This window comes from Anopheles moucheti, chromosome 3, assembly GCF_943734755.1.
Source record: "Anopheles moucheti chromosome 3, idAnoMoucSN_F20_07, whole genome shotgun sequence".
Taxonomy (NCBI): domain Eukaryota; kingdom Metazoa; phylum Arthropoda; class Insecta; order Diptera; family Culicidae; genus Anopheles; species Anopheles moucheti.
Window position 1 is genome coordinate 84,826,158 of NC_069141.1, and position 19,995 is coordinate 84,846,152.

Below are 19,995 nucleotides of genomic sequence, written 5' to 3' on the forward strand. Positions count from 1 at the left end.
AAAAAAAACCCCAAGCACGGGATATTTGATGGCCAACATGAGCTACGTCGGAAAAAGGACAAGCAACAGCATCCCTAGAAAAGCCATGGGGGAAATCGTTGGAACAGCATCTACCATAGCGGGATAGTATGAGCGATGGTTGACTTAGGAAATGTCGTAACAAATTAGGTACGTCATGAGTCACAATTACTAGCAGTGAGTGTAATTATCTTTACAACATATTGGAAACATGAGCTGTAGTAGGAGACAATGAAAAATGATAATCCATTTACTTTTACAAAACAAATCAGCTTAATGTTTATTTGTTTTTCGTGACCTTTTTCATAGATGGCGCTCAACAAGTTACTAGAAGACGTTTAATAATAAATTAATCCCACTGCAATCCATATCTTTGTTCTTTCCCATCTATTAAATTTTAAATTAAAAGGACATAATAATAATAAAAAAGCGATTATATTATACATTCAGCAGTTAATGGAAATAAAATAATATTGCAAATTTAAACTTAAATGTAACATATACGACGTTTAATTCCTAATCTATACAAATACTACAAGGGCGTGCTTTTAAGTACTTAAAAAATTCTCATCTACATCTGAACCAGAAACACCTAGCTAAACACTTACAGCAGGCACTTGGAAAAACAATGGAATTTTCTTTTTTGTTTTGTTCGTATGCAAGTGTTTGCAAATGTTTCCGTAGCATTCATTTTCCCCGCTCTACTAAGGGAAGCTCAGCGCCCCCTTGGGCTACAATAATTGAAAGGCGAAATCCGCACAGCACATTACGTACCTGTTGATTCTAGCGTGTGGTGTAAAGCAGCGTAAGGCTAAATTTCCGTACACCGTATCACCGTACAAGCGTCGCCCGATGGTGGAAGCTTTAATCTGCTCTTCAAAAGCCCCATTTGCCCTGTGCGAACACGCGCGCTCAAACCATGTGCCATCATTTTGCACGCGAACATCAAAAGAATGTTTCCATCCCGCAACACAGGCAGCCACCAGATTGAGTGGTAGTTGTTGCACTACAGTAGCGGTTTTTAAGAAAACTCTTGCGGAACGGCAACAAAAAACCCACCGGCCTAAGCGATGGATGTGAAAGTGGAAATGGCAAATGGGAGATGACATTAGGAGTGGTGGGCTCCATGGGTTGTTCATCGCTTAGGGCACACATTTCATGTGAAAGGGTACTTGGCATAAATATCTTCCGTTTTTGCTCTCGGTACCGCTGAAGTTGGTTTGGCATTTTTTTAAAGTTTTTCACCGTCTCAGTGTTTTTTGTAATATGACTTTACTGAATATTATATCATTCATATCATTTAAATTTTCTTTCTATTTTTGTGAATTTTACCGCGTTGCATGTTTTTTTGTTGCTAAATTTCGAAAGGAAAAATATTTTAATACGATAATTAACGTGCTACGAAAAGAAATAGCAAAGAAAATATTGTAAAATAAGTCAATAGTTTACAAACAATAGTGTTGGGCAATAGATTCAAAGCGCATAAAAGTATGCAAAATATATTTTTACTTATTGGTTTTTCAAGTGTTTTAGTCCTGACCAAAAATTTGATTGTAAATCTTTAATACATACCTTTAGGCATTTTCTTTCAATCAAAAGTCTTGCATGTAATCGTTCACAATTCAAAAAAATGAAAATAAAAAAATATGACACCATTTCGGATAACTTTGTGAAGAAACGCGACCCGGCGATCCCTAGTATGCTATTGGAAACATTATTATTAGCATCATTTATTCATCATTTTGTTTCGTTCTTTTTACAAACTATTAAACCCTTTCCAACTAGTGGGGAACAAAATGTTACATTGCATTCTTACACACAGTAAAACTTTGATGCAGAGAGCATTGTTCCGTTTATTGGCCACAGAGAACAGTCAAGAAGTGGAGCACGATACATACTACGAAGATGAAAAGGAAAAGCAAGTTTAAAGACTAGTGTTTATTTTGAATCAACTTCCCATTCGAACGTGTGCCTGTAAGTGTTTGGAGAACGTGGAGAAAATCTGCTTAGTAGCTCGAAAGAAAAGGAAAGGACGATTAATATGCTTAATGCATACGTACCATTTACAGTGCGCTGTAAAATTCCTTCACATCCAGCAACGTTAACACACCCATAAGCGGACACACTTACGCACACCTTCGCATCCAAAGCTGTGAAACACCTGTGAAAGAAACAGATACAAAAAAAAAACACATTCTAAAACCAGTTCCAAACGATCCCTTGCCATCTTGCGGGCAGTAAATCACGCATTCAATGGTTATTTCATTTGACACAGCCCAACCAAGTGGGCTACGCGGAATTGTTAAATGTAGCGTCGTTATCTCGTTTTGGACAGCATCAAAACGCTACACCTCCATGCAACGAACCGAATGGAAGGTGCCCGGTTTTTCGCACAATCTAAAGCTGCAACTGAATACCTTTCATTAGCAATACGTTCCACATTTCGACAAACCTCCTGGGAAGCCTAACTTCCACCTCGCCCTCCAGGCGTTGGCTATTTTCACTGCCATTATCATTTATTTGGAGCACTGCGAGGGAAGCGTGGGAGAAGAAGGTGGAAGCGTCCATCCGGTAAATTCCTTTGGATCAAAAGCCGAAACCCTACTGTCGGTTCGTACCGGAATTGCATACCATTTCGAGTTGATTTCGTTACGGGGTTTTTGTTTTTCATCTTTCGTACGGTTGAGCTTTCGTACCTCAACAAACATCGGAGCATCAGTAAGCATCGGTGGCACGGCATGGTAAGGATACCGATTCTCCGCACGAAACCACTTCCTGACAAAAGCTTCCACTTCGATAATCCTCCCGGAATCTGAGCCGTGAAGCGAAAGTTCCATAATAATCTGCCACGATAATTGTATCTACATTTTAACAACCCCATTAGCGAGCCGCTCCAGCTCGCCAGTGTGCTGGCTGGTAGTGAAAACCCACCCCGAGGGAAAATCGACAACGTCCGACAAACTGATCCCGAGCTGCAGCGGATGGTTTCGCGGACTTTGGTGAGTTTGACTGGTTCGGTTGGTGTTTGTGGGCCGGTTGCGTACAGCTTGGATATGGATTATCCTGCACGTGTCGGAACATTGCACGCATCCGCGCATTGGTAATAAGCTGCCCGAGGGGCGTATAGTTGTATACGGTTTGTTGACTTCATCGAGAGCCGAGAGTCGGATGTATGAAGCATGGTTTACTGCGTTCGGTCGAAGCGAAACCACAACCACCGGCAAACGGTGCACGTATTTTAAAACCAAAGAATTATGATGGATTTATTCGAGAAAAAATAGGGTGTAAAATGTAATTTTACCGAAATTTTGAGCTGCAGCATGTCAAAATGATGAATATGATCAGTACGAGTGTGGAATTATCAAAAAGGTAAGCCGCAAAAGTTGACATAAAGCTGTGGAAAATATGCTCTATGTGATTACAATATAGTTTATCAGCGGCGGATCAAACGGTAGGCGGAGTAGGCGATTTTTGAAAATTTTACAGCAGAGTTAATTTATAGCAAAAAAATTATATTCAAAGGTAAAAAATTGATCAAAAATATCTTCCTTGGTTATATAAAACATTTGTTTCTATGTGATAAATTAAATGCAGAGAAGAATATCGACATTGTGACTTTAAAGTATAAACGAAATTGCACCAGGATTTCCGAATGCATAGAATGTATAGGAGAGCATCCACGGAGGAGGTAGCACCTAGTACAGCAATTTTGGTCGAAAACCGCCGTAAGGTATGCAATATTTAAACACAAACTTTCCCGTTGGTTTAGAAAAATTTCTTCGAAAACTACCAGTTTTCGAATGTATAGCACCAGGAGAGCATCCACGGAAGAGGTAGCTCCTGGTACTGCGCCGTAAGGTATGCAATGTTTATACACTAACTTTGCAACCAACTTGCAATGCAATGCGCCATAAGGTATGCAATGTTTAAACACTAACTTTCCATACAAACCAGCTGTTTTGAGATTTCCGATACCAGGAGAGCATGTCTCTCAAGAGGTGACCCTCAGACACTCAGGCACTCAGTCACTCAGTCACTCATGAGTGCCAGTCACTCATGAGTGACCGGCACTCATGAGTGACCGGCACTCATGAGTGACCGGCACTCATGAGTGACCGGCACTCATGAGTGACCGACACTCATGAGTGACCGGCACTCATGAGTGACTGAGTGCCTGAGTGTCTGAGGATCACCTCTTGAGAGACGCCTTGAAGTATGAAAATTTTCATAATTATTGCAAGCCACTGTTAAAGGTCTACCAAAGGTTAGGATTAGCATTTTAATTCTACCATCAATGAACTGGCTGGAATATTTATTTACTTCCATCATGTTGAATGATGTGCCAAAAGTTCAAAATCTCGGAGCACTGTAGGTTGATAAATGTTTCATTTAAGAGATTATGTTACTGTAATAGGATTTTCTAAAATGTTTGTTCTCATTTGTGTCATATCGTTAAAGGTGGGTGCCTTAAAGCAATCGAACACACCCTTGTTCGCCATCTTGTTGATAATGTTTCATATTTAATCTATAACCGTCGGTTGGACGTGTTGAAGGTAGTTATGTTGACATGCATCCATGTGCTCTTTTGGACCTTTATACCTGGAAGGATAGACGATCTTTTCTGTTTTGCTATGGCGATACACCCAAGCAAGTTCTATGAAAAATGAGGTCCTTTCCTTTCGTTATTACATCTTAGCTGTTGATTATTGTTAATGGCTGCTAGAACAATGGAGATCCAACCCCAATGTATGTAATCAAACAAGTTTTACAGGACTTTTCGGTGCTATTTTTCTTTAAGCAGTATTTATTGAAGGGATGTTAATACTCTAAATAACGAAATTAATTATAATTGACCATATTAACACTGGTAAAAGCAATATCCATTTTGTTACCGTAGTATACTTCCCAAGCAGTGCAGTTTTCTGTAATTAATTATTGTTGCCTTCTGTTCCTTCGACATACCTATTTAATTAAACATCGTTGAATGAAACCTTTTAATTGCATTTCGTTATCAACATTACAATTACTCAACGGTTTTCCGGTGCAAGAAACCGATACCGAAACAAAGGATGACAGTTTTGTAGCATCGTAAAAAAAGGAAGAGAAGTACATTATGGAATTCATTCCTGCAAACAGAATTCACCTCTGTGCAAGGTGTTTTTTATTCCGTAGCCCTTACAAAAGCTTTTGTTGGTCTTGTTGAATACATATATAAAAACATTTTATGGCAGGTAATAAGGATCCTCACTATCTTTGCGCCTCTCGGCCTTTCTCGGATTTCCCCGCCCACAGCGCCAACTTGCAAATTGTAGCACTTTGTTTGCTTTTTTATTAGCTTCAAATACTTTTGTCCCGCTTTGTATTTTCGTTTTGCGTTATTCCGCTGTCCTACGCTACAGATAATCAACCTTATTTTGGTGCATTTTGTGTCAGACCTGTGAAAATCCGCCTCCGAAACGATTCGACACACACACCTTCTTAGAAGGCATTTTCTCTTTGTTTTTGCCCGTTCGGCACGGTCATATAGTAAGTTCTTTATTTTCCTTCGCCCAGCACAACAACGGTTGGCAGTGAAAGCACTAAACTCACTTCATTCCAATCGGTGCCGAACTTTGGGCTCAGGCTTCATGTTTTCTGTGCGAAATCAAACAAACAAAAATTAATCACCAGTCGCCCATCGTCTGTGGCGGCGGAATGAGCCCGCCAGCTCAAGAGTGGAAAAGTTTTTTCATCCAATAAAGCACGCCGCCTTGGAAACTCAAATCCGCTCCCAGTCGGAAAACTTTTCATAGCGATTCTTGAGCGATTTTTTGGTGTTTGTGTGCTTTTTGGGGAACATTTTTTCCACGAAGCCTTATAAAGCCGCTGGAGCAATGAGTAAAAGTATTAAACCAATATCATATTACAGATGTTAATTTATGGTTTTTATCGAATAACTTTTTAATACAGAAAACACTTCGTACAATCTACTATTATCATTCATAAAAGACTTTCATTAACAATGTTGAGCTAGATCTTTAGTTAATTGTATGCTTTGTCCTGGATTCCCCCATCTTTTCCTCCTTGAGCTACTTTTAAGGGAATCATATCTAATTAACTGAGATAATATTCTACTCTCAGGAGAACTCGCTTTCGTCTGTTTGTATTTTCTATTCCGGGCATGTATATGCCCCACAGCCTGTCAATGCCTCTGTCAATCCTCTTGTATTTCTTCCATCTATCACATCAATACCTTCAGATACTTCAACGAAAGACAAAGAATTTCACTTACACGCTCAAACTCAATTGCATTTTCCAAATTTGATGCTACATGCAGTGAGTTCGAATGTAGTAAAGAAACTTGGCGCATGTGAAGATAAGCAATGGAAACGCTATTGCGATGCGGCTTCAATCGGTTCCGCTCTCAACAAGGTACGATACAATTACGTCAATGCAATTTACGTTCAGTCGTACGACTGAGGTAAGTGCACGGTATTTGTTACATGGAAAAGAGGTAAGACGATAAGTTTCAATTGCAGTATTTTACATAAATAGAGTTAGACAATGTTTGCATGACGGATTGAAAGATTGGATTTATTAAATATGTTGTTGTAAGCGTGTTGCCTTAGTTTGGTTGGATTCCATTACCCATTCCGTGCAATTTATCCTCAGAAAATAGAGTGTGATTTTAGCCTTGAAATTATCAAAGTCATTTAGCACAAAAAGGTGCAACATCTAGCCACACAGCCACACTGGCCGAGTTGAGCGCTAATGTTGATACATCAAAACTCATCCCTGGCACCCATGCTGAAGCGGCGAGCAAAGTAATCAATCTTCATCAGTCGATGGCATTGATGGTGGTGCTGCCGGTATTGGGCAACCTATTCCCACCCAGCATCGGTACATCAATCATGCAGACCTAATTTGCCGACCCCGGGTTTTGCCCAAAATTTGACCGGTTCGCAAAGCGCACACGTACTGCGGCCATGTTGCGAGCGAACGTCAGCAAGGACATTCTTCGTCGCTGGATGGATTGTGCCGCATCGTGATCGAAATGCAACGCGCACCGCGTTGGCCAGCCGTGGCTCGTTATAACATCGTGACTCGTTATGAGCATGTGGCAACACATTAGCCGTGTTTCAGCGAGGCGACATACTGTACAACGGTGCAAGCGATCCTCCCATACATGGAGACGCCCAGTAGCTCACGTTTGCAGTCCGAAATGGAGGCGCCCGGTGGTTCGTTTGGTATTTGAAAACCAATGCATGCCGATCGTACCGTTTTGCAATACTTGAGGATATTTATTGTTTTCAATGCGTTCTTTTGAAATCAAATGACGCACTGGTGGGGGAGGAAATGAACCACGGGTCACGTACCGTCAACATTTACCAGAAATGTTTGGCCAGAATTGGTTCTAATGAAAATTAAATCCTCTAATAATCTACGCCGTGTTGGTCGCGTCGTGTTTTGAAGAATAGTGAATCGGGGCTGCAACATTTCAACGATTCATTGGGCATAAGTTGATTGCATGTGTTTAGGTTTTAGGATGGCTGTAGTGCCAACCAGCAAATACAAAAATATTTCCAAAACAAAATTTAAATGCAAAACACAGTGCTTCCTTACGAAGTTTTACGTAAAGATTAACAGATGGAAAAACGACTCTTGACGAAAAAAAACCACCTCCCTGGCCTCTTCACACTTCACTCGCACCGTTCTTAACAAGTCATAAACGAACGAAACGAACTTCGTTTGGCTGACGGTGTCCGTCAGCGCCGGTCGGTCCTGGACATTTGCCGTCGGACATTGCATTCAAATCGTTTCGTTCGGGATGGATGACTAAAGTCAGAGCAATTTTATGCGAATGAAACAAGGGGCACGGAACAGAGCGTAAAATATTCACCATCCGAAAGATGTTACTCGGTACCGGTGCACCGATGGCATCCAGCAAACGCTTCCAGAAGTAACTTTCAGCATGAACAAAGTGTAGCTTCCTTTAGCCTTTTTTTTAGGATGGCCATCCATCCAATTCCGCTTGTGATTCCTTTCCATTAGCATCTTAGTTTTTCTTACCTTTTTGCCTGCACTTTTTTGTTTTGCTTTACGGCAAATATTCTTCAGCTGTTTGAAAAGTGCGCATCAAACGACACGTGGAAAAAATGGACCGAAATACAACGAACTTTGTGAAACGCAACCAATTTTAGTGCAAATGAATATTCAAAAGTGATCCCTTGGCAGAATCTTAACAGTAGTAAGAAAATATGAAATAAAAGAACGCCATTTTGGAAGATGATAAAGAGAATGCATTCACTTATCAAAAACGTATAGCGCTTGCAAAATCTGATTAAGGAGATGGTAAATGTTATACTGGAATTTGATTAAGACGAAGTTGAATAAAGATACTGTCTTTTGTGAGCTGACTTTTGATTTATTTTTCCCAACAATTCCATCCCACATTTGAATCGCATATTTTGGCACAGAGAGCGCGTTGGTTGAATGCATTGGAATGAAAATCGTACGTCGCATTTCAATCATCACTCATTACATTTGATTGATTCCCTCTTCACTTGTACAAATTAATGAAAATAATAACTCAATCAACGCATATCCATAAAAGGCATAAAAGGTAGGAAGCAATAGCAACGAAATATGATCACATTGAGCGACAGTAATTGAGTCTCGCGGCAGAAACAATACCACGAAACGTTGATTTATCAACTTGTTTTCGGAATGAATGACGAGAATCATGTTCCGTTGATTGACGAGTGCTTCGTTATCTGATTATCTATTGACCGACTTTATTGGGCCATTTTTTTTTGTTAGTTCCATGTGGTGGTGGCATCGTAACTGAATCCACTACCCAGACAATGGGCCGTTGATCGAACTTTTTCCGCAGTTTAAATCCCATCGCTCACATTACCCACCCCGCACCGGCACCATCCAAATCATGCCGACGGCCCCCCGAACAATGCTTTATCGAAAGTCAAATAAATCATCACAAAAGCATCAGGAGGGTGGAGTAACTCACCATCACCACCATCCATTCGGTGGTTTCGTGCGACTAATGTTGACTTCTAATAAATAGTATAAATCAATACAAAGTTTGTACCCACCATAACGGAGACGATCCCTTATGCTCCCAGTTTCTTCTCTTCACAATGTTTCTCATCGTTTAAAGATGAATGACGTTCATCATCATCATCATCATCAGTTTCATCATCGTCAATATTTTGCCAGCATTTTCTATGGAGCGCGTAAAGTACCGCCACATGGAGCACTGGAAATTAAATGAAGCACAACGCGAAGAAAAATTATGTTTCGAAGCATCGTTGCAGATGTCATTAGGATAACGGAGACGGACGTACGGGGCCGGTGGTTCGGTTGGCAGGAAATAAAGCATCCTCACTGTCTAACGCGGAAGTTGAACGTCTCGGTAAAGTGCCATTTGAAAAGTTGTTTCAAATGCGGACACAGTTTTGCTCGTGTAACAGCTTTTTATTTTCCTCGGAATGAACTTACGATGGCGAATGGTATTGTTTTTTCTTCTTTTGTCCGTTGATGGTGTATTGTTTTCCTTTACTGCTTTATATTGCCATAATAACATAAAGTTTTCGAACAAAACTTTTCAAGCTTTACATAAGCATTTTCTTGTGTTGGATTTATGTTGCAATGTATAAGTTGTACTACTTTATATCATCATTATATCATAGCTAATGTGAAAGTTTTTTTTTATGCATAAAATCAACCATAAATGTTAAAAAATATTAGCTCATAAATTACATTTCCCCTGTTGACAATCTATCAAACAGGAATAATCAATAATTTCTATACCATTTGTTTTCTATTTCATCCAAACAATCGTTCCATCACACCGTTGCGTTTGTTTGCACACCTCACAACCACTGCTAGGCCGTTCACCAACACAAGAACAATAATTGAAAATTTGATTTTAATTAAAATCACTCACAACTGTTTGTACAAAAGTTTGATTAAATCGTTTCACTGCCACTTGTACCGTTTCGAATGGTTTCTCGAATTACTTCTTTCCCTTCCACGGTTCCACCGTTATCGATTGTGGCCATTTCGTTTGCAGCCCTTCAACAGTAGCCGCTCATAAAATATGACTGTCTTTCGAAGTTTCTGCCCAATACCCATACACAGCGGTGTGGACGCTTTTGGAAAATGGTTCACAACGAAACCCAACGGCATTGTGCCGTGCCGTACACGGCAGCTGCAATTGCAGCTTGTGTTGATGGTGTGTAGTGGCGTCAGCGTAGCGAGAAAATACCAACGCAACCGTTCCGGTTGAAATATTCAACTTTCACCAGTGCTTGTTAGCATAAAATAACCATTTTCATTATTCGTCCACACAATCGCAGGGTCGGGCACGGGTGAACGGAGTGTGGAAAAGCACGAAAAATACCAAATTTTATGGCCAACGACCAGCAGCAGCAACGAACCGGTTAACCGAGCGAAACCCGATCACGAGCAATGTACTGGTGGCTGGACCAAAAGGGCAGGGAAATTTAACGTTGGATGCGTTTCGGTGATGTAGTGGGAAAAAATGGCTTGACACCAAATTTTACGATGCTTTTGGGTAAGCAGAGAGGAAAACATCTAAAGTAGTGGTAAAATGTTTTCATTGGCACTTTGGCTGTTAATTAAAAAAAAAACAAAATGTTTTAACATTCATTCCACGTTCCATTTCAGCAAAGCGTACACTGTGGTAAAGGTCCATTCAATAAGGCTCAGAGCAGCTCAAGAGAAATGTTGTAAATGATTGTCAATTACGGATTTTGTATAAACATTTATTGGGTCATTTACGGGGAAATTTAATCTTCAAACACGAATAGTTAAGTCCATGTTTGCAATAGTACAAGAAATGATCGGATTATGCTATCCAAAGTAATCGTTATGTAACATATCCAAAGAAATCCCATTATTGACGAAGGACCATCATTCCAACCGTCTAGTATACATCACCATGCAAACGAAAGAGCATTATTAACTGCTCACAAAAACCATAATACTACATTTATTGGAAATAATACAGCTTAAGCCTTAATCGATAAACAATACTATCCCGCATGGAGAAAATGCCCATCCTTGCTGTTGAGCGAACATTCAATCAAAAGCTCAACAAGAACATTTTCCATGGAGGCGCCCGGTCTTTCATTAAGACCAACAATGTTCTTCACGATGAAGGCGAAAATGTGTAAATATAGCCATTTGTCGTGGTTCGTCGTGGGCAGCAGTCGAGCATCGTTTACACTTCATCCCGAAAGCCGCCTGTTGCTGAGCGTTTCCATCAACAGTGCCGGTCGGATTTCCTGCTGTTCGAAGCGTAACATGGGTTACCCACTTCCCACATTCTTCAACATGCGTTAAGTTAAGCTAATGGAGGTACACGATTTTTGCGGAAGCAAAAAACCGACCTGCCGGGGGTTGACTAATTTCCCTGCAGGCAAAGGCAAAAACGTACGCGTACATAAGACGGACAAGACAGTAGCACACAGCAACCCTAGCCCGTACGCACCGAAACAGATAGTTGGCGTCAAAAGTTTAACCATCAAACTTTACAACGCCCGTTACGCCGGTTTGGTGGGTTTGGCAGCTGGCAGCGTTTACTAGCGCTAAAACCACCATTATCCCGATCGAACCGATAAAACCAGGACCGTTTCATCCGTCAGACAAAGCGTGGAAGACATCCACTTGACGCGATGCTTGTTTCCACAACAACGACAACCCTTCACGGCACGGTATTTGCTAAAAGCTTGCTGCGGCTAATCGAGATAAGGGCACATGAAGGCGGCCGTTCCCTATGTCTTGTGTTTGCGGTCGCATAGTTGCGGTGCGTTACTAGCGCCATAATATGCGCTTCCCTTAACCAGGAAGAATTTGAAAGCAGTGGCCAAACCTTGTAGCGGGCTGTAATTGCAAAGTTTTGCAGGCAGGGAAAACAGAACTTTGCTTCGGTCGCTTCTGCTTCGGAAATGAGACTGTTTTAAGAAAAGATCCCTTCAAAGAGGTTGGGTCTAAGCGACTAAGAGCATTAATGGTTTTTTACAGGGTGGTTCATAGATATTTTTATGCATATTTTATTTTAATATGCAGGTTTTATAGGAAAATCCTAGCTTTTTTGATAACCAATCCATCTTATCCATTTTATTTAACAAACATGAGTTAATACTAATTCTATACGCATAAACAATAAACATGAAAAATCTGTGTGACAAGAAAATAAAATTCAAAAATTACAAACTGCACCCTGTGACAAACACCTCACAACAGCATAACGAAAAAGAGAAAACAAAATGGAAGAGAAATGGATTAAAGTGAATGTGTCCTTCCCCGCCGTATAACGCTCGAGGGCAATTTGTACTTTTACTCTTTCTATTTCCTCTTTTAAATTTTCCTTTTTCGCTCATGCCTACCCTAACTTTACCCCTTACGAACCGTTCCAGACACCAACAGCGGTAAGATATTTCCGGGAAATACAATATTTCCCAAGGCAATGGCCTTACCCACCCGAGAGGTACGTCATTTCATTTCCATATTGATCCCATCACTGGCAAAAATGTTGGCCTTCAAAATGTTGACCCGATTTCTCTTCTCGATGTATCGACGTGAAGTTGTACGCATCGTTTCCCGCTAGGTCAGGGAATGATTATTTTCGGAGCCAATTTGCCAACTTGCTGGTGAAATATTTTCAGCAGCACAGTGTGAGTGTAAAAACAAATACCAAAAACTTCCATCCCGCAAATGGGAAAATCGAAAACGGGAGCAAAATCCGCATCGCTTCAGCAAAAGTTTGACTGCGAGGTATAAAATTTCGATATCGGCTCATATTATTCCAGGCGATGGGCGTAACTTTGATAGCAGCCCGTCCGCAAACGTACGGAACCCAGCAATGTGTGCATATGTATGCTAATTCTCGGGAAAAATTATTTGTCCCCCGGTACCGTACAAAAAGCTTTCAGTTTCCGGTGACCTCCGGGAGGGAAAACGGTTTAATATTTCCTTCCCGAGGGACGGCACTGGCAACTCCTCCGAAATCGGTACGGTTGGCCTTTCGTTTCCTTAAACATTCGATCCAAGTGATCCGATGCGATCGTGTATGGTCGTATGAAATTCGATACTTTTGCAAGAAAAGCCTAGAATTAGCCAAATTATTGGAATTGTTCCGACAAAAAAGCTTGTTTCGAGGTGAAATGGAGATTTTTTATATTGTAAACGATCGTCCTTTAGATCGTCGGCTAGGCAAACCCAGCACCGTCGATAAAATAGCTACTCGCAACTGGTGTTTTATAATTTATTTTCTGCCTCCATCTTTTAGGCATAAATAACAACATCAGGTGCTTTTCCTGACCTGTTTATATACATGGCCACGCCAACACTCGCAACGCTCGGTGTGTGAGTGTGTTTGTGCTCCACGATGTTTTATTTGGCACAGCCTGCACATATGGGTGGGTGTTAAATTTATAGCCTTATGGCGTACACAACCGAAACCACCCTCTCGAATCTCAAATACCTGGAATGCAGACAAAAGGATACGAGCAACCCGAACCGGTTTTCAACATACAAACACCAAACGAAACTTTCCATCTTCATAGCTTTTGGCTAGTTTCACCCCAGGATATGATTCCCCGGTGAACAAATACACGTCAGCGGCACGTAGACGTGGTGCAAGTTTAGTGGTGCTCACTGCTGCGGATAATAAGGAAAGACGCAAGATAATAAAACATAACATCTTTAATCTTTACCGGTGCTTACAGAGCCGGGCGGAGGATGTCGTGTGCCCGATAAGCCCTGGAGGATGGTGTCGGGTGCACGGTATTAAAACAGAAAACACCAGGGCCCGGACGGGGGTTGACTTTGGGTACAGCTTTTATTGTAACACTCCCACCACAAAGCACAACGCGTGCAAGCAGAGGAACAGTTAGCTACCGTTACCGAATATTCGTGGCAGCGGTAGAAGGTAGCTCGCTGTTATCTGGTACGAAGAAAGAGATTGTTTTACATGTTACAGTAGCTTCATACATAATGTTTGTTTCGATGTAGCGTAAGGATGTTGAACACACTGCTAAGCGTGCAGCGGGTCGCAGAGCGTGTATAAATAGGCATCTACATTCCTGCCTCTGCATTCTGGGAAAAGCAGCAATTGCTTGTTTCGTTTTATTTCCTTTTCATCGCACCAAAGCATACAACCAATTGTGGATTCTGCTTGTAAGCGGAAAGTTATTGAAGCTCGGTTAATATTCTTTTATTCATCAACATTCCCATTTTTTCACGGTCATTGGGCATGCCAGAGCATTATTCATATCTATTTTTATCGGTGTCTGTTGTGATAGATAGTCTTCATATCTTGGAGAAAAGGCTCATCAAGCTGTGCATAATTTACAGTTTACTTCAATTTAAAACACCAATGGAACTGTGTTGTTTTATCCTGTGTCAAAACATGACATTGATTGAAGCAACTAGCGATTGGCGTTTTAGTAACCCCGTTACTACTATGGGTGTACTATTGCGATAAACATTCCATCTGCTGACGCAGGAGACACCAAAAAGCGTCCATAAATAGATTCTTTCTTATAAATTAACCATGTGTCCCGATGTGACATCCCTCACGTTCGTGCAGCCATGCGAAAACTCGTCGCACACTATTAATCTAATCCAGCACGACATTAGATAAACGATTTCGCTATTTTTTTTTTATTATATTTACCATTTCCCATTTCCCATACCATTTCTGGCAAGTCATTCCGATGAGTGGTATATAATTAGCTCATTAAGTGATGCTTCCATCCATCGAGCGGGAATTAATTACCATCCGTTTTATGGTGGCATCCTCTTGCACGATGCTTCCCACAGTGTCTTGGCGGCCCGTTTTGCCTGGCACAAATCACTTCAGCTCGGTTTTGCACCGGAAATCACAAATAATGGGCAGAGCTTTCTTCGAACTTTCCATATTTCTGTCCCGTGTCACGCAGCCCTGTTCTAGTGATATGGAATGATTGAATGACTCATCAGGTAGTGCGAAGGAAACTTTTGGCATGGTTTCACGCCGGTGTCGTTCATGCAGAATAATTGATGAATTCTTACAAATGCTGAAGCGTTCCAGGTAACAAGCAGCTGGCATTTTTCCTTTTTTCTTTGCACAAATTATTTATTTATTGATTTATTTACCATTTATCCATTTGAAACGTTGGCTTTCCATCCCGATCATCATCTGGAACCAATTAGCTGGTAAACGGGAAAAGTAATAACCTACTTAGCTGTTCGATCGATTGAGCTGTATGTCTTACGTACACGTGCCCAACTCAGATATGAGGAAGAATGAGCGAAACGATTGCTCACCAACCATTCCGTTGCCCGGGTGAACCGAATTTGAACAGAAGCCACTTCATTAGTGGCGAAGTGGACACTGGAGAAGGAAAAAATAAATAGCAACGGAAGCCATCTCCTGTACAGAATGACCAGCAAAGAGCTTTCCGAAGCGTAAGAAGTCCAGATGTAACATTAAATGGCGTAAAATTCCTCAAATGGAGGGCAAATTAGAGTGAAACGATTCTACGTGCCTTTCAAAGTCACTTTTTTTAGGTATTTGCAAACAATTTGACAGTTTCAAATTTACCATTTGATTAGCTCGTTTTAAGTTACGTTCGAAGTTGTGAAAATATAATTTTTTATAATTTTTTGTGAAGCTTAACTAAGTGGGAAAGTAAATTAAAAATCCACCAGAAATGCGAATCTTATATTTGAAATCATTCGACAAACAAAAATACTTGTCTTATTTTTGTAACGCACAACAGAAAAGCGTGCCTCTTTACTCAAAGCCCCTTTAAGGCAACTTTATTTAAACAATCTCCGTTCATATCTGGCAAACCACGCCGACCAGTAAATAGCAGCAAGTAAACACGCCGCGTCTCTGTCACGAGTACCGTGCTAAAGCATGGCTATAAAAATAAGCCACCGCTTCTTATTTTCTTTAAATTAAAATTATGAATCGATAATATAATTACACTAGCACGTCGTCCTGTGCCCGTCGACCGGCAGTAGCATCGATTGTGTTTGTGCGCTTTTGTTGGTCTGGGCATAGTCTCGTAGCAAAACTGCCCGATGGGAACCACACCACAACCGGGTCGGTAGGGAAATTCAATTACGAACTCCTTGGCTCGGCGCAACCAGCTGAGCACAACGCCGAACACAACGCGGCGCCATGGCCGAACGGTTGTTGCTTTTCTTGCTTTCCCGTTGACAGAAAAACGGCGAACGGTTACCTTTTCCATCGGTGGAAGCCTTTGCTGTTACCTTCACTCAAGTCGAGACAACAGAAAAATCTCATGCTCAAGAAAATACAGCGGGAGACGTTTCCTCGCTCCCCAAAATCCCCAGTCCTTCCTATCGCCTCTCTTCCAACACGCTTCAAAACATATTTCGCTGACTCGACGGGAAAAATATGCTCGTTTTGGAACGGAGCAAATATGTACTGATGTTTGAAGCAGAGCCTCGAAAACAATGTTGTAGCGGCGACGAAACTAAAGCACCAGCGGTGCTTTGTTTTCTTTCGATTTTCCTTCACTGCGAACCACGAAACCGGGGGCAAAGAAACCCTGCCAAGTGAGATAGGAAAATCACATCACTGTTGCATGTCCTCATCCGCTCGCCGTTCGTGCGGTTTATGCCAGCAACTGATCATCGCTCTTCTGCAGCAGCCCAGTAATTGGTTTGCCGTCGACTGGCACGGCTGTAGACAACGCGCCAGCATTCACCATACGGGGAAAGGATTTTTAAAATGAGATTCTTTGTTTGGATGCTCCGATGGTGGCACGGTTTGACGCTGATGGATGGAATGGATGCGGGAAATCATTTTCATTTTCTTCGCCCACATTACTATTGTTTCACTACACGGTTAACCTTCAATCAAGCAAAAGATGGAAATTGAAATTGTTTTCCAGAACTCGCACACACTTAATGCATGAATGAAATTAGAATAACGACGTAAAAGGTTCAATTCGCCTGAAAGTATGCAATCGCCCGTATCCAGAATTCAGCAGAGAAACTGTTTATTCCAGGCCAGTTGTCCGTATCGCAGAAGATTGAGATATGTACATTGTATTCTTCCAGGGACACGCTCCTAAAACAAGCCCCAACCTTGAGCTGCCAAGCGCAGACAATGCACCCACTCCATTATAACTTCGCACAAATTTGAAAACGAACATGCTTTCGTTTTGTTGCAAAACAATTGTTCAAATGGAACAGTTCCCCAAAAATTCCCGGCTCTGGGATTGTTCCGTCTCATATTTACATGCCACAGTACCTGAAATGAAGACACTTTAAGAAAATTAAAAGAAAACACCGTGTCAGCAAGTGGCAGCTGTGTGTGCTTGGTTTACACGAGCACCGTTCACAGCTAAAAACAAAAGTGAAAAATACACACCACCGTTTGATGTAACAACCCAGACGAATAACGCCGTTCATTCCCAGTAGGAAAAGAAAACACGAAAAAAACAAAATTACCACGATGATGAGAAAAATGTCAATTGAAAGTAACGATTCCATACACCAGCCAGCAACTGCCGTGAACGAATTGGTGTACAGAAACAAACAGTGAAGAAAAATTATTCCCGAGTGCCACCTTACGGACGAACGGCATCCGATGCCGATGGTGAAGGTTTAATTATTCGTAATGGGAAGGAAAACATGGGCTCCCGACCTGTCCTGTGCGAAACCGGTGGCCAGCAAAAAACAAACCCTCATTCTCGTCCTCTCGGTCGCACTTTCTTTTCGCATTTATCGTAGTTAGTTGGTTTAATTTTGTCCCCGTTTCTCTCGGGTGTCATTCACGGCGTGTCGGCCGTTGCTCTACGCAGGACGCTGTTCCCACTGTTTGGCACGGTAGAAGTAAGAAATTAAATCCATTAATGATCACTTGCGGTGCATACGGAATGAGTGAGGGGAAACATAATGGAGATAGAAGTGTTTCGTTCACTATCTGCTGCTATTTCGTATCTTCCTTTTATCTTCTCGTGGCACGAGCAGTTTCTTTGTGGACGGGCTTAATGATAGCAAATGTTTAGAATGCCATCGATTGTCATCTGCATTAATAGTTGAAGCACGTATACGATGAAAAAGTCTAGCATTGTTTATGAAGAGTAAAAGATTAACGAAACAGAACTGTTGACGCGATATTACTTAGTTATTTCGTAATTTGGGATCGGCAAGGTTCAGTGAGCTGTTTGATAAACTCATAGACAAACTACATGGAAGAAGCATTCAAGTGGACACAATTAATGAGAGGTTAATATTGATTAAAGAATAAATGAATATACAATCATCACAGAAACGACTTCAACACATTCAATAGTATAATCGTTTGATTAATAATTTCTGGATTTTGATCCCAGCTTTGAATATTACAACAGTGCTCCCAAGTGCATTCATTTACTCAAGAAGTTTGTTGATTCAAGATAAAGTGCAATAAAATTCTTTTTTATTTTTATCTCTAAGCAGATTTGACGAACTAGTCAGCAATGTTTAGTGAACAATTTGGGGAAAATTCGATGCATAGCCACATTGTATTTTCCAATATCTCGTTGCACATAGGAAACATAGGATTCATCACCTAAATTTTACGTCATACATTTGCAACTTCATAATTAAATTCTCTTCATTCTCTTCATGGCGATAACCTGATCATCTGTGTACCATACATATTTTTCGTATGATTCACATCCTTCCCAATCAAAGCAGGGTAATACAAATTTATTAAAGCTTAATCGAGCAAAATGGACCAACCCTTCCCGCGCTTCCGAACCGTGCCATTTGGTACCTTTGAAATGAAATTGAGTTATCGTTAAATTGATTTGCCATTGAAGAATGTTCGGTAGCACTTTCGCAAATGAATCCAATCTGCTACCAACGGTGAACGTGCGCAAAACGTGTAGGCAACCTTTCCGTAGCCGATGCGTGTTCCGATCCTTATCGTTACCGCTCGTGCAACACCAGTCGTGCTCTATCTTCTTCAATCAAATAAATCACACCCGTTTCTTGGTGTCGCTCATCGTCCCGCAAACTCTCACCGATGCAAGCCGTGCAACTGTTTGTTTGCAAATTTCGAGAAAAAGATCCCCTTATTGACGCATTGACATGCTACGGGGACGGCAGGAAAGGTGAGCAAACGCAACAAGATGCGCTTGGCAAGATCGATCGAGGATGCAGATCTTGGTGGTGGTTGCTTTCAACGATGCTGCACTGCACCGCAAACCACCAAGATGCCAAAAAGACGCCAGATAATGCCAGCGTCGTTAGCACTTGCGTCACCGTAAGCGTGCCTCCTGCCATTTGGCAAGGTGAGGGTTGATGGAAAGGACTCGAGCGTGAACATAGAACGAAACGAAATTGATTTTATGCAAATTGTTATTGCTGCAGCACTTCATTTGATCCTCGCCAATGGACGAGGATGGGTTGAAAAGTTTCCAGTCCGGCAAAAGTTGGCAACCGGCCCACCACACGCTTTATGCCTTAAAGCGGAGCAGCAAATCACTTCTCATAACATTCATCTGGAAATCTTGTTTGATTAATTGTATGGGTGCACAGGTAGCGGGGTTGACTGTTCACAGTCTTTAAAATATAATATTACGATAACAAGTTTCCTCTTGAAAAAGCACACACACAAACGCGCCTTGTACGATCGTGTCCAGAGTGGAAACAGCACAACGACAAGGCAGCTCTACAGCTTTACCTTGCCTCAAAATGTCACAGCAAAGTTTATCTTCCATGTCGTTGGGATAGGTAGTACCGAACCATCGTCAACAAATACAGTGTCGTACGGCTCGGAGGTTCTTGCACAAGCGTAATATTATTTCTAAACGTACCAGTTTACCTTACCGTTCCAATAGTGGATCGAATAGTAAACCGTACGAACCCCCACCGCCTTGCGTGTGGGTTGTAGAAGGAACTGCCGAGCTCGAAAATGAACCGAAAGAAGTGCAAGCGACT